Source organism: Sinocyclocheilus rhinocerous, unplaced genomic scaffold, assembly GCF_001515625.1.
Source record: "Sinocyclocheilus rhinocerous isolate Xijiao unplaced genomic scaffold, SAMN03320098_v1.1 scaffold126, whole genome shotgun sequence".
Lineage (NCBI taxonomy): Eukaryota > Metazoa > Chordata > Actinopteri > Cypriniformes > Cyprinidae > Sinocyclocheilus > Sinocyclocheilus rhinocerous.
This window is the reverse complement of record NW_015662929.1, coordinates 486,110-501,225: the sequence shown is the minus strand read 5'-3', so window position 1 is coordinate 501,225 and position 15,116 is coordinate 486,110. Positions and strand designations below refer to the sequence as shown.

The 15,116-nt window shown below is 37.1% G+C and overlaps 1 pseudogene; it reads left to right on the top strand.

Annotated features, from left to right (window-relative positions):
• The first annotated feature begins 13,534 nt into the window (after window positions 1-13,534).
• Window positions 13,535-15,116, top strand: part of LOC107728411 (protein spire homolog 2-like) — a 14,234-nt pseudogene continuing 12,652 nt past the window's right edge.

Here is a 15,116-nt window from a genome sequence, read left to right as displayed (position 1 = left end):
ATAGGGACATAATGTATTAGCCCTACAGTTACAGCATGAAATATGTAAACCTATAACATTTGACCTAATTTCACAATTCTCTCACAGATCTCACAATTATGACTTTTTTTCTCGCAAATGCAGGTTTATCCCCCGGTTTCACAGACAGGGCTTAAGCCTAGTCCCAGACTAAAATGTAATTCTGAGCTGTTTCAACTGAAAGAAACTTGCACTGACTGATCTTAAAATATATCAGGGCCTTTGCTTCGTCTCAAGATGCACACCAATAATGTTTTTTTTTTTAAAGCACATTTATAAAAATGACTTAAAGGGGTCATATGATGCGATTTCATTTTTTCCTTTCTCGTGAGGGGCGTAACATTTGCGTCTCACGCTTGAGGTATTCGGCCAATCATAACGCACTGGATAGCTGGCCAATCAGAGCACACCTCGCTTTTTCAGACCGATGAGTTTTGTAAAAATCGACGCGTTTCAAAAAGGCGGGGCATAGAGGAGAAACAATAATGTACAGTATGTGGAAAATAATGTGTTTTTTAAACTTTAAACCGCATAAACACATTTCATTACACCAAATACACAAAATAATGTTCTTTTCAGCAGCATCATATGACCCCTTTAAATGTCTTAATTAAACTATGGCCTAACCCTGGCTTAGTTTAAGCTCTGTCTGTGAAACCAGGCCTATGTCTCCTAGTTCGGACTCGATTTAACTCGACAATAGTGAGTTTGTAAATTCTTAGGAAAAAAAGCCAGAAGTGTGGGATACAAACTCATGGGAAAAGAGAGAATGACAAGTTGATTTTTCTTATCTGAATTGTGAGATCAAGTCTTGGAATTGCGAGAATAAAGCCATAATTTTGAAATATAAACTCAAATTTACCTTTTTTATTATTCTTTAATTATATGGCTTCCATAGACTGCTACTTAAAAACTGTAATTTTCTGCCACCAGGTAGGCTCCACCCACAAAAAAAAAAACACGTCAACACTGTTTGCAAACACAAAATTGGTCTATGGGACTGTGTTTCTCTCGTGTGTGTGTGTGTGTGTCAAAAATGCCATTCAGCTTTCTACAGATTTACACAGACTCTGACCGCATGAATCAGATATAATCGTCGTTGTGAAGAAAGTAGTTCCTGCTCGTGGAGACCCACTGTCCTGCAGAGTTTGGCTACACACCTAATCAAACACACCTGAACCAGCTCGCCAAGCTCTTCAGGATCACTCAAATATCACAGGCCAGATGTGCGGGAGCCGTTTACACAGTGAGACCCAGGAGCAGGGGTCAAGACCTACGACGTAGTTAATATTTGATTGTATGTTTAGATGTTATGTTAGTGTTATGCTGTTATACTTGAGTTTTGTTAGCTTTAGACCAGTTGTTGTCCATGTTCTTGCTGGATTTAGACTTTAATCAGACTTTGACCAAGAAAAAAAAAATCGTTCCAACTCTTACAAATGTGATTGGATGTGCCATTTTTTAATTTTATCTTTAAGTCGCCCATCAGTTGAATCCTTGCTGCAAGTTGCTGTGAAGCACTTTGCTTAACTGAACAAACGAAGAAAGACACGCATCCAACAGTGGATAAATATGGGTGCAAGAGCCAAAAATAGTGCAGAAATTTAACACAAATAAAAGGATCCCACAAAGCTCCTATAAGCAGGAGTTCAGAGCATTCAGCTCTAAATGCATACAAAGTAAAAACATTTATTCAAAATAATATAATTGTACAATAATTAAAAATAAATGTAATTGTTGTGTAATCACCACTAAAGTTATATAATTTCAACCAAAATTAAATAATTACCAGGAATCAATGCTGTGCTCTATGGGTGTGTGAATATTAGAAAAAATCCTGGGAGAATTACTAGCAAAAAATCCTAACTCTAGATTTCCAAGCGAACAATAATATACAATTGATCGAGTATGTAAGTTATGGGAATACTCCGTTAAACAGCCTACAGTTCGGGTTAATTATATTACTTGGAGAAAAGATTGTTTATTCTGTTAATATTTATTACACATAAGGGCCGAAAGTGTTTATAGATCAAGAGAGGCCTGTGCATTACATGGGGGCAAAAGAAGAAAACCTTTCTTTCTCTGTTGAGTTTACTCCATTATGGTTACATGTGGCACTGCCTTATTTTCTCACTTGTTTTACAAGACAAAATACATGCCAATTCATGAGACTCTCTTACACGGTTTCACTTAGCATGTGAGTTTATCTTGTTTTGAGGATATTTAGCAAAATGCTTAGAAAGCAACGCAAAGATGCTCATTTAAAATCTCAGTTTGTCTATCTCTACTAAACTGCTTGAGCAAGAGAGAGTCCTCTTGAAAGTTCATTGTTAGCTAAAGTAATGGGAAGAAAAGCAACTTTAGGTAGGCTAATGTTCTGATTATATCCATTAGGGAAAAAAAACGGATTATTATGTCGTCCATGTGTTTATCTGCTCTTAAATATTTAAATACTTGAGTGATTTCAAAATGAAATGATTTGGGGGGGAAGAGGAAAAAAATGTTTTGGGCTCTTCAAATTTGTTTATATTTACTAAAAGTGATCTAAAAAAATTACATGCTCAAAGCTTTGAAAAGTGAAAATGTATATATTGATTAGAGAGCAAAATTTTGTTGCTATAGATCATATGACGCCAAATTAATATTGTTCTATGCCATATGTGCTAGGCCATCACTAACCAATGTGAAAGAAGTGTTGATAAAGTGTTGCACACACACTGCTTTGCAGAGGTGGGGGACTCGAGTCACATGACTTGACTCGAGTCTGACTCGAGTTGCAAATTTAAGGATTTGTGACTTGCTTGACTAAATAAAGAAAATGACTTGACTTGACTTGGACTTGAGATCCAGTGACTTGAGACTTGACTTGATTTGACCTTCATGACTCGGCAGGACTTGACTTTATAACAACTCTAATTATTATTATAAATCATTGCGACATAATTTGGTAAACAAAACACAAGCCACTGAACCAGTCTATCATAGCCTTAAATGCATAGCTGTCAATTTAGTTCTTATTATAAAATCAAAGAAATCAATAAGTTACAGGGGAAGATACATGTACATTAACAGCAATAGGCTTCTTGTTTTGAGCCATGACAATAGTTTTCAAGAACAATGTAGGCATGGAACAATGTCATGCAAAGTGAAAGAAACAATCCAAATAGGGTGTCTATATCCGATGAAAATTTTGGGTCCATTTTATTTCTGATATAAGGGGTGATTTGTAGTCAGCATTGCATATTATTTAGCGTGCTCCCAGACTGAATCCCAGTCTTCGCTGGATATATTGAGTGCAAAATAATTTTCCAAAATCTGTTAAATATTATCTGTCTCAAGCCACTGACTTGACTTGACTTGCTTGATTTGTTTGTACTGTGACTTGAGACTTGATGGTAGGGACTTGAGACTTGCTTGAGACTTGAACATGTGTGACTTGCCCCCACCTCTGCTGCTTTGATGATTTAATTACTTTTTTGGTTTTGGTAAACCCGGATGTCAGACGCACGTCTACGTTTTGCAGTTCTGTGTTACTGCTTTGTTTGTCATTTACATAAAAGGCTTTTATTATTCTTTGTACCTGTTCTATAGAATTGCTCTGTAGTATACGCTGACATTTGGAACCTAATGTGATCAAATGTAAACTATTTTAAAATTGATTGACTTTTTTTGTAACGTTAATTGAGGTATTGCCGTTTTATGAGGTAATGTTTGATTTCAATGGAAGCTGGTGTTTTATTATGTTTGAATCACATTGATTTATATTCAACACATCATGTCTTAAATCAGTTCAAGTGTAAATGGAGATAAAGCTAGCACCAGATCAGGAGTCTCTTGTGTGACTCTAGAGGATATATTTTGTTGGCTGTAGTGATCAGGAGGGAAGTCTGATAATGCATCCATCACAATCTATTCTGTTTTATAAACTATATCGGGAGAGAGTGAGATTTTAGAAGTCAAATCATGGGACACATTTAGCTCGTCAGTATTCATGCTTGGCTTCAGTACGTTTTCTCTAGGTTTATAATTGATGTTGGTCTTTTGGTTGTTTGCATCATTATGCCTCATTCATGGTTTGCCTAAATTTGGCTGGAGTAAAAATGTTTAGGTACCTTACACACTTTCTTTGACAACTGATCATTAAAACCCTGCTTTAATAATAAAAGCTTTTATCTCTGTACAATAGACCAATATTGTTTGAGTTATAATAACTTAACTCTAACCCTCACAAAAATTGTTTTGCATTTTTATAACCTTGTTTACCTTATATCATTTTTGCAAATGAGCATGTCCTCAAATGTCCTCCAGTGCATCTCATCCTCATGAACTGCTCCAGATTTTCCATTTGCTGGGATGTGTTACTCCACTTTTCTACCAAGACACTTGCAAGTTCAGTTTCTGTGGGGATGCATGGACAGTCCTTCCTATCTTAGGCCTCTTACATTCAACATTGCATGCAGACAAGTATAGAATATATATATGTATACACTCTAAAAAATGCTGGGTTAAATATAACAATAGCTGGGTTTGTCCCTTTTTAACCCAGCGCTGGGTTATATTTAACCCAGCATTTTTTAGTGTATATATATATATATATATTCTAGCACATATATATATATACTTTTCTAGCACATATATTGAACTGTAACAGTGTTTTCTAGCACACGCTGCAATGACTCAGGCACACGTCTGAGCGTTCAATTAAGAGACTAAAATAAATTGCATTGAACCCTTCACAGTTTTTTCAAAGTCTGGTTTGATGAAAGGCGTTCGCCTCGAACCATAAATAGAGTTCTAAACCAATGTTTGGGTTGAATATGTTCACACCTGTTCACCTTCTGTTCAAAGACTATATTAACATGCAAACGCAGCTCTTATGTCTTCATATTATGCCAGTGATTCTGAACAAACGGTTACTGGTGAATTTAATGGCTTTACGTAACCAGATTTATCCAAACTTTATGGTGCAGCTTTAAAAACTGGTTAGTTGATTGATTTCTTATGTACGTTCACTATTAATTTGATTGTTTCTGCCTGTAATTTTGGAATGCAAAAACTAGAAATCTAATTAAAGTAACTTAAAAATGGGCTCTTGACTTGATTTCCACTGTCTGTAGGGCTGTCGAAATGAACCTAGGTGAGTGATTTGGGACGCCCTTTGAACCAACTTGAGCAAGTATAATGGCGTAACCCATAAAAGCCAAATGAGTACATGTTCCTGAATCAACATCCTTGATCCTGGAACGACATTTCAATCAGTCAGCTTTGATGAATAAGTGTCAAGTTAAGGCTTACAATGGGTTAGAGGCTTCTACACCATTCTTATTCATCTATCATTTCCCTTTGATTAAGTGATGGATAGGGTTAGGGTTAGGACTATGTTTTAGAATCAACAAAATACGTTTCTCATGTCTTAAAGGCTATGTGAATATTAGGTGAAGTCATATATCTACAATGAACTGGACCTATAGACTTCTCAGCTCTTCACTACTTACACATTTTTTTTTTTTTGTATTTTGTTTGCCCAAAAATGACTCGCTCTTATAAATTGAGGTACTTTATTGGTGTCTGTGGTTCCATGAAGAACCTTTAACATCTATGGAACCTTTTCCAAAAAAGGTTATTTGCAGTATGGTGGAAAAAATTCTTCAAATTCTTCAAATGTTCTTATTCTTCACACTAAGAAAAGCTTTCTTCTATAAGAACTGTTCACTGAAAGCTTCTTTTTGGAACCCAGAAAAGTTATTTTTTGGCGTCACCTTTTGGAATCTTTCTTTTTAAGAGTGCATAAGAGACAAAATATGTATTTAGTCATAAAAGAGCTCTGTACCACCACCAGTTTACTTTCAATACCAGATTTAAAGTTCTATCATTATCATACATGACCCAACACCACCCTCCTGAGGTGACGGTTGAAGGTTGAAGGTTTGGTTTAAGTTATTGTTATTCTGTGTTTACAAATTTGTTTCTACTTACAATAGCTGTTTTCAAATAAAATGTTTCCCATATCTTTGCCTTTAAGTATTATAATGAAGTGGGAGTGGGTTGGGTGTTGAAGGGGCATAACAAATGAGTTTAAATAACCACAATAAACACATGCACAAATTTTTATTCATCCATGATTTCTATTGGTGTTACAAACAAACCTGGCTGTATTTGCAATATCACACAATACATATTTTTAAGAAATATATGTAATATATGTATACACAAACTTTTATTTAGGATGTGATTAATCGTGATTAATCGTTTTGACAGCACTAGTACATGTGTGTGTGTGTGTGTGTGTGTGTGTGTGTGTGTGTGTATAGTTCAGCTCATCTGTTTCATCGGTCCAGTATGTGGGAGGAGCTCGGAGAGCGCTTTGCAGAGGATGCAGGATATATGACACCCATCCAGACATGATCGATGCGAAAGATTCATCATACAGCATACATGCACTAGGCAATATAATGGTCATGAAGTTAGTTTTTTTTCTATCTTGCGTTCTGTCTTCTGCTATAATATGCGCCTCCTCTGCCCCGCGCTGACTGACGTTACTGCAGACGCTTCGTTCCCGGAATGAACCGCAGAATCATCATTGCGTTCCCAGACACACTCCAGAGGGTCCCGAGGACACTGTAGACATGGCCAGATCGGCGAGCAGAAGCGGCAAGGACGGAGACGCAAGGGTCTCCTCTCCCGCGGAGAGAGCTGAGATCAGGGAGCTGTCTCTGAAGGAGGTGCTGGAGTCTTACGAGCAGCCCAGCAATGAGGAGCAGGCTTGGGCAGTGTGCTTCAGTGCTGCAGAGAGCTCCTGATCCGGTGTTTATTTATTACAATGGTGTCTAGTGTTGTTTTGCTGAAGCTTTTGTCTTGTAAACACTGTTTTTGAATTTGATATGCGATACAATGCGTTGTAAACAGCTGCAAAACTTGGCTATTGTTTTACTCTAGAATACTTCAGCATTGGCCTGAGACAAAAGTAGCAGCAGAGGGCGCTGCGGTGTGTGTTTGTAGGCTTGTAGGGTTGTTTAATGATGACAATAGACATGAGAAATAGCCTCATTTTACATGAGCACAACTACATTTGCAGTTCTACTCAATCGCTTTCACACAGTTCAGATCTCTGAACTGTACAATTTTTTTTACGGTTTGCATAATAACAAAATAAATATGGCATCCTGATCAAAACTGAACTGATTATGTAGTGAAACTCTCATACCCTTCACTTTTAAACATTCTGTCATTGTGTGGGCCATCACATGCAAAACGATCCATTTCATCTCTCAGACGTACATGTATATTCAACAAACCGTTATGACTTGGAATGTTTATATGTCAGCTAAATTGGCAAATGATCTGCCATAGTGATGAAATAAGAAACACAATTTTACAAATCAACCATGTAACTTTCCTGAGCGTCATTTAGACTTATTTTACCTAAGTTTAAGTTATTTACCTACTGTTGAAATCTGCATCTAAAACACTCATGAAACACAATAGCATTCAGTTAGACAAAACTGATATTATTTTATAATTGTAGTAAATAACTGATTTGCACACACAATAAAAATAACCAAAGACTTAAACTACTTCAGTCTGTGTGCATTGAATTTATTTAATACACGAGTTTCACAATTTGAGTTGAATTACTGAAATAAATTAACTTTTCCACGACATTCTAATTTATTGAGATGCACCTGTATATAGGCTATAATTTTATAATGTTCTTGTTTTTTTGTTTGTTATTTTTAAAGGAATAATGCCGTTTTTATTATAAATAAATGATGTGCACATTATCATAATTATTGTTATTATTATTTTTAAATTCACGTGCCCTTGTCATCTTTAATCGTCCCCTTCGCGATGATATCTCTGATGTGTGGCTGGACTATAATGCCTCTCCTCCAGCAGCCGTCAATCACAAGACATTAGCAAACTACAACAATCCAACCATCCAATCGAGTCCCGCAGCCCTGTATTTGTTCTCATTTGAGTAACTGTTTCACTCAGATGTACATCACAGTAGGAGAGAAAAGACAATTCATGCTGACTTTAATTAGCTGCTTGTGCCCTTGTGTTCTCCCTGTGCTTGCCTTATATTGCTCGATGTATCAGACTTTTCTGAATTCTCCTGCTGATCATTTTTGAACTCATTTTTGTCTCGCATGTTTCTGGAAACTTGTTTAAAAACCAAACTTGGGTTCTTTATCTCTGCGGTTGAGTCACATTTGCTAGAGGAGGAGACTGCAGACAGAAGAGCAGACGTGATCCTCAGCAGACCTCTCTTATGCCTACCCAACAACACTGAATCGCTGAGTCCTAATTGGAGAAAATGTACAGTCAGTTGCTTCACAGATGGGCTGAGATCCCAAGGCCTCGTCATCAATGAAATATCGTTCCCACACAAAGTTAAAGAGTTCTGTAGAGACACTTGGATCAAATATGCAGACATTGCCTAAAATGTGCCCTCTTTGATGCTATTGAACTGAATGTATGAAGCACACTGTTTGCTGAAATATCCACAACACTGCACTGAAGTAAGAGCTCACAGTAATATTATTAAAATGCCTTAAGATTTAAATGTGTGTTCACCAATGCTGCTCTGCTGCCTCAGGGTCTGGACTCTTTGCAATCATTGAAGGAACAATGGATTCAGAAGTCTGTCAAGATATTTTATCTTGAATATCAAGAATGTAAGGATAGCAGTTCATGATTGAAACTCTATAGAGTGAGAGTGATGCAAGAAGACAATGACACAAATCACACAAGCAAATCAACTAAAGAAGAGTCCTGGGTGATGACCTGAAGCCCAGTGAGATGCTGTAGCATAACCTAAAGCGGGCTGTGCTATCAAGAGAGACAACCCAAGAATAGTGATACATTAAACAGATTTGTGAGAAGATCAATAGTTTTATAAGTTTGGTGGAGGTTTTGCTGCTAAAGTTACTAAATTCAAGACAAGGATTAACACACTTTCTCCACCCTGTGAATGATTACACAATATAGTGTAATATAAAAAAAAAATTTGATAATTGTGTGATTATTTGTTTAGTCCGATTTATCTATAATTGTGAGTTAAATAAAGACCACATTCATATATTTTCAAAGGGTTCACAAACGTGTCCTTGCCACTGTATATCTGGGAAAATAATCCTGTCTAAACAGTGCAGCTATGTTTTTGCTTTAACCCTCTCATTGCTGTGCATTTGTAAGCATGCTTAGTGACTCGAATCTTTAGAATTTGTTCATCAAAATTAAACGTTCAGTAGATTACCGCACTGTGCACTAGTGACTTTTCATCTATTATGTGTGTGTGAGTCATTGAATTACTCACTCGACAGATTAACAGACTGCTTCTATTGTCCTTTGGATAAAAGCGTCTGCTAAATGACTAAATGTAAATGTACTAGGCATAATGGGCTAGAGTATTTCAAGCATGCCGAATAGCTCCACCAGTCAGTCTACAGGAGGCAGACTCTATACTTCAAACTCTTAATTTTACACGTACTTACAGTTCAGATTATAAGAAGTCAAGCTGGCTCTCTCACAGTTGTGTTCCCCCCCAGAATGTTCCATGTTTGGAGATGCAGTATTTAGTTTCATCTACTAACTCAAAAGAGAGAAAGGATAGAAAAGTTTGAATTTAATGTACTTTCCATCTGGTCAGGAACAGATTCTGCTGGTTCACAATGACCCAGGCTGTCATACGACATTTAAAGGGATAGTCCATCCAAAATGAAGATTCTGTCATCATTTACCCGCCTTCATACCATCCCAGACACTGTTGGGGGTAACGCATTACAAGGAACAAGAATACTTTTTCCAAGTAACTAGTAATGCATTACTTTTTAATTTACAAGAATATATCTGAGTCACTTTTCAAATACGTAACAGCAGTTACTTTGTTTCCCCATGTATTGACTGACAGCTCTCCTGTCCTCATGCTGAGAGAAATCAGGAGGAAGTGCAGAGGTTACTGTAGTTCTAGACTAAATGCAAAAAACCTCAATTGCTCAAAAACAGATTAAGTATTCCTCAAAATTAATAAAAGTGAAATACAAACTCAGAATATGATGCAAACATAAAATTATTTTTTTTATTGCTGAAAAGTGTTGAACTTTCTTCTCCTGTGTCCTATTCTTCATGCAACCCAGAACAGCAGCACAGCTGAAAGGTTTCTCTACTGTGCAGAAGTAAATTTACATTTCAGCCTGAGGCTTATTCATTTCACTTTTGGTGTGAAAGGACTTTTACATTACATTACAGAACTTTTATATATGAAAAACGTCTCAGGTTACTTATGTAACCATGGTTCCTCTTTTCTCGAAAAGAGAGACAAACGAGAACGGCGCTTTTTCATTGAAAAACGCTCGCAATGCATGCAGATTGCCCCCTCGAGGACATCGCGTGCGTGCTCCTCGCCCAAACAAACAACACATAGATCGTGTGTGTCATCTGGTGTCAAATAGCGATGACACGGAGGCACACACCTTCTAAATGCTCTACTAGTGCTCGCCATAATGAATAGAGATAGCTCTTACTTTTTCCATGGAAATGCACGCTTCAAACAGAACAGTCAATGAAGACGAAGAAGAGAATGATGTGTGCTCCCGGCGCCTATTTATACTATAGTCGCACCGGTAGTGACGTGATGGCTGTCGCCGGCCAACGAGTTGGTGTTTTTTCAATGTATGCTTCAGACACGGGTCACGACGAGGCGTTCCCCATAGCGACCCCTAGAGGACGCAGTTCGAAGTTCCCATGAAAGGGAACAAACAAGCAAAGCCCAGCCCAGATGAGAAAATGCAACGTAATGCATTACTTTCCATAAAAAGTAATTAAAGCAATTAGTTACTTTTTTAGGGAGTAACACAATATTGTAATGCATTACTTTTAAAAGTAACTTTCCCCAACACTGATCCCAAATGTATGATCTTCTTTCTTTAGATGAACATAAAGATATTTAAAAAAAAAAAAAAATCTGTCTCTGTGAGTCCAAAAGATGAGAGAATTTTCCTTTTGAGGTGGACTGTCTCTAAACAGCCATGTTTTTTGCCTATACTCTACAACACTCGGGCAATAAAATGATTTACCACAGCCACAGAGTATGTGGTGATCTGCTAGTTTTTCTTGTGGTTTAGTTTCTTCACAGTGACATTTTACAGTGCTCGAGGCAGTTTTGAATATATTTAATCAGGTGTTTCACATTTGTGTTTTTTCAAAGGCATTATATCAAATAGTCTTGCGCAAAGCCCTATTTGGACTTGCCAGTGAAGTTAAAGCCACTTCTTCATTGTTTTGTGCATAATATACGTTGGACGGTCAGTTCACTTCATGGCTATCTGGAGCTTTCTGCCAGTTACTGAATATGGCAATTAGTCTCACATCTGTGTATCACCTTTAGTTGAATGGTCAAGTGGAAAGACCCATCTAGGAGACTTGGAATAATGACTTTTACTGAGTCTGTTCCACCCACTTAACCTCTAGACCTGAGGAAAACCTTGGATGGGCTTGTGCTTCTGCTATACCATTACTAAACTGCAGAGAGCACTATCATCTAGTCTTCGTGGCATCTTTTTCATAATGGAAATCATGATGCTTTTGCATGTTTTGTTTTATGTTGAAATATAGAAAAAATTCTATTTTTTTTTTAAATAAAATAAAAATCTTTTTTTATACTCAAGTACTTTGCTTTGATATTCTCGAGTAGCCTTCCCAGTCAGAACCTCAGCGTTTTCTCTGCTATTCTTTACATTTTCATGATCTTGACATATTTCTACAGCTCACTGACCCCCTGAAAGTATAATGGCATTGCTTATTGAGAGTTACGCTAACTGTAAAAGCCTTCCCAAATAATAATAAGCCTAAATATTCAGTATATTCAACTCATCTCAGTTTATCTACATTTTCAGTAGACTGCAAAAAAATTAACTGTAATTAACTAAACGTGATTCATACAAAAATTACATTTTTGGTTCAGTTTGCTAAGAGAGAATCAAGTTAATATGCACAACTTGCACATGTTTTAGCTTACATAGTTCAGTGAAAGCAATTTGATCTGTAAGTAAAATGTGGCAAAGTAAGCAAAAACCTTTGACATCTTTAACATTTTGTATTTTCATTCACCTGGATGGTTCCAACACTAATACAGTGTCTGTTGGGTTAGAAGGGAAAGTAAAGAAAGAAAAGTATAGAAATTCAAGTGTCACTTTCCTGCTGCTTATTTTTTATTTTTTCCCTAGATGACTGTAATGCAAATCATGTTTCTGCTGCTGACGGAAAGGTGAGACTGTAATGAGACTATTGTGGTGTTATGGTACATTTTGGCACTCTCCATCCCCTAACACGCCCCGTTTCTTCATCACACGTGTGCGCAGCTGGTTCAGTCCATGGGTGCGGCGATCTACCGTGCTCTGGACTTATGGGCTTACATTTCTGCCACAATTCTGCGCGCGAAAGATCATATTTTGAGCGCACAAAAGTGCATTTTGCACGCGCGCGATCTGAGTTTTGTGCAGAAAATGTTCGTTTCGCAAAGAAAAAAGTCTTTCGAGCGCACGGAAATCAATTTTGCATTTAAAATACGTTTTTGGATGTGTGCAGACCTTCTCTTTTGCGTGTGCAACGTTTCACTAGCTTGCTCCCTTGATGTTATGCAAGTTGATATTCTGATTATATTTTTTTCCAAGCACATTTTACCAATTCCAAAATGCATCAATCTTAATAACTACTATTAATCTTGTATTTAATCACTTATAATCTATATATTATTGTTCATGAAGGCTGGAAGTGAAAAACACCTTATATTCAGGTGTGCATATTATTAAGCAGGTTATCTTCTACAGATAAAATCTCGAGATGGACTAAAAATGAACTCCGAAAACTTACTGCCAGATTCTGGAAGATAAATTCTTCAAACAGTGGTACAAGAGGATGTGGTGTTGGTCCTTCAAGAGTCACTCTCAACTATATATATATATATATATATATAAATCAGTTTTCAAGCATTTTACTACACTTCAGTATGTGGTTCTTATTAAGTAGGGGTAATTTTTTAGGATTCTATACTTAACCTAAGTCTCTTGAGAACCTGACACCTTGTACTTCTGGAGACTCCAGGTAGGTTGCAGTTCTGGAAAATGGTGGCGCTGGAGACTAAATGGTTCCTGGTGATTTCACACCTAATTCTTCACCTTAATTCCTAATTCTTTTGCAGTTAACATGCATCTTTTCTTCTCCACATGTTTTTGACTGACCCTGCTGACCCACTGAGCATTTTGCTGTCCAATGGTTATGCATTAACTTTGCAATTTCTAGTATTGTATTAGTTTTGAATATTTCTCATGGGCATTTAATAATTTTTTACTTTCAGTCTGAGTTAAATCTCTTTTTTGGCTCATTTTATCTGTAAAAGAAAATCTGCTTAATAATTATGCACACCTGAATATAAGACATTTTTCACTTCAGCCTTCAGCCTTCAGCCTTCATGAATAATTATATATCAATTATAAATTATTAAATACAAGATTAACACTGCGGCAGTAATGCAGCTAAAGACGAGGGCTACAGCGGCCAAGATGAGGATGAAGAAGAGGAGGAAGAAGGTGCAGTGCATGGCTTTCATACTGTTCATCAGGTGATGGCGCTTTGTGCCCGCAGACTGGCAAATCCAGCGCTGGCTCCCGACTCTACCAGGCCGTGTGTCGAGCGCTTTTTCTGGAGACCTTCCTCAGCAGGATAAGAGACGCCAAAGAGGTGAGGAAAACGAAAACTAGGGGGAAAACACTCAAAATTACATATAAATAACATATGTGAAGACAGCATAGGTTTAAACCAGGTCATTTATTCTGACAGCAGAGAAATGCTAAATGCAATTAATAAAATGCAACTAAGCATATGATAATGCATAGTAAGAATAGCAAAACACACAGACTTATCTTATCCTCCCGAGACCCAGCTATGGAGTGGACATTATATTTTAGTGAATTTTTCTGAGATCTTACATAAAAAATAATACTCAAGTAAAGTACAGATACTCAAAAAGTGTACTTAAGTACAATACTTAAGTAAATGTACTTCGTTACTGTCCACCTCTGGAAACCTTGAAATCCTAGAACCAATGAAAGCTTTAGAATCGACTGCAGGGCGGGATTCGCTCTTCACCAGCTGGCAGTTTAGGGGGAAAAAAGCCACACTTTTATGTCATGTGAACCACCACATCACATAGCTTGTGTTGATGTCTGATATTTTCCTGCAGATGCTGAAGAAGATCAGGACGGAGGAACCGCAGGAGGACAGTTCCTCCGCTGAGCTCGACTCTCTTCAGCACGCTGACTGGGTAAAAGACGCGCTTAAAGGGGTCATATGATGCGATTTCAATTTTTCCTTTCTCTTTGGAGTGTTACAAGCTCTTGGTGCATAAAGAAGATCTGTAAAGTTGCAAAGACTAAAGTCTCAAACCCAAAGAGATATTCTTTATAAAAGTTAAGAGTCAGCCACACCTACCTAAAACGGCTCGTTCTAACACGCCCCCACATACCTACGTCACTATGTGGGAAGATTTGCATAACGCCGCCCAAATGTTCACGCAAAGAAAGAAGGCGTAACTTTTATTCTCGCTGTAGTTTTGTTGTTTCTGCTGCAATGTCCTAAAGGCGCTGTGTGTTTCATTGTGAAAGCGAAACTACTTTGTTTGGTCTTCCAAAAGAGGATGATATCTGCTTCGTCATGCCTGGAGCTGATCCGTGCTAATGTACAGTATGTGGAAAATAATGTGTTTTTTGAACCTTAAACCACATAAACACATTTCATTACACTAAATACACAAAATACTGTTCTTTTTAGCAGCATCATATGACCCCTTTAACAGAGCTGAGTCTGAAAGAGTTTACTCATATTTACTCATATGTCTGACCCTGGACCACAAAAGGGTCAATTTTTGGAAATTGAGATTTATATATAATCTGAAAGCTGAATAAATAAATAAGCCTTCCATTGATGTATGGTTTGTTAGGATTCAACTATTTGAAAATCTGGTACAACTATTTGCAAAAAAAAAATCAAAATATTGAGAAAATCGCCTTTAAAGTTGTCCAAATGAAGTTCTTAGCAAT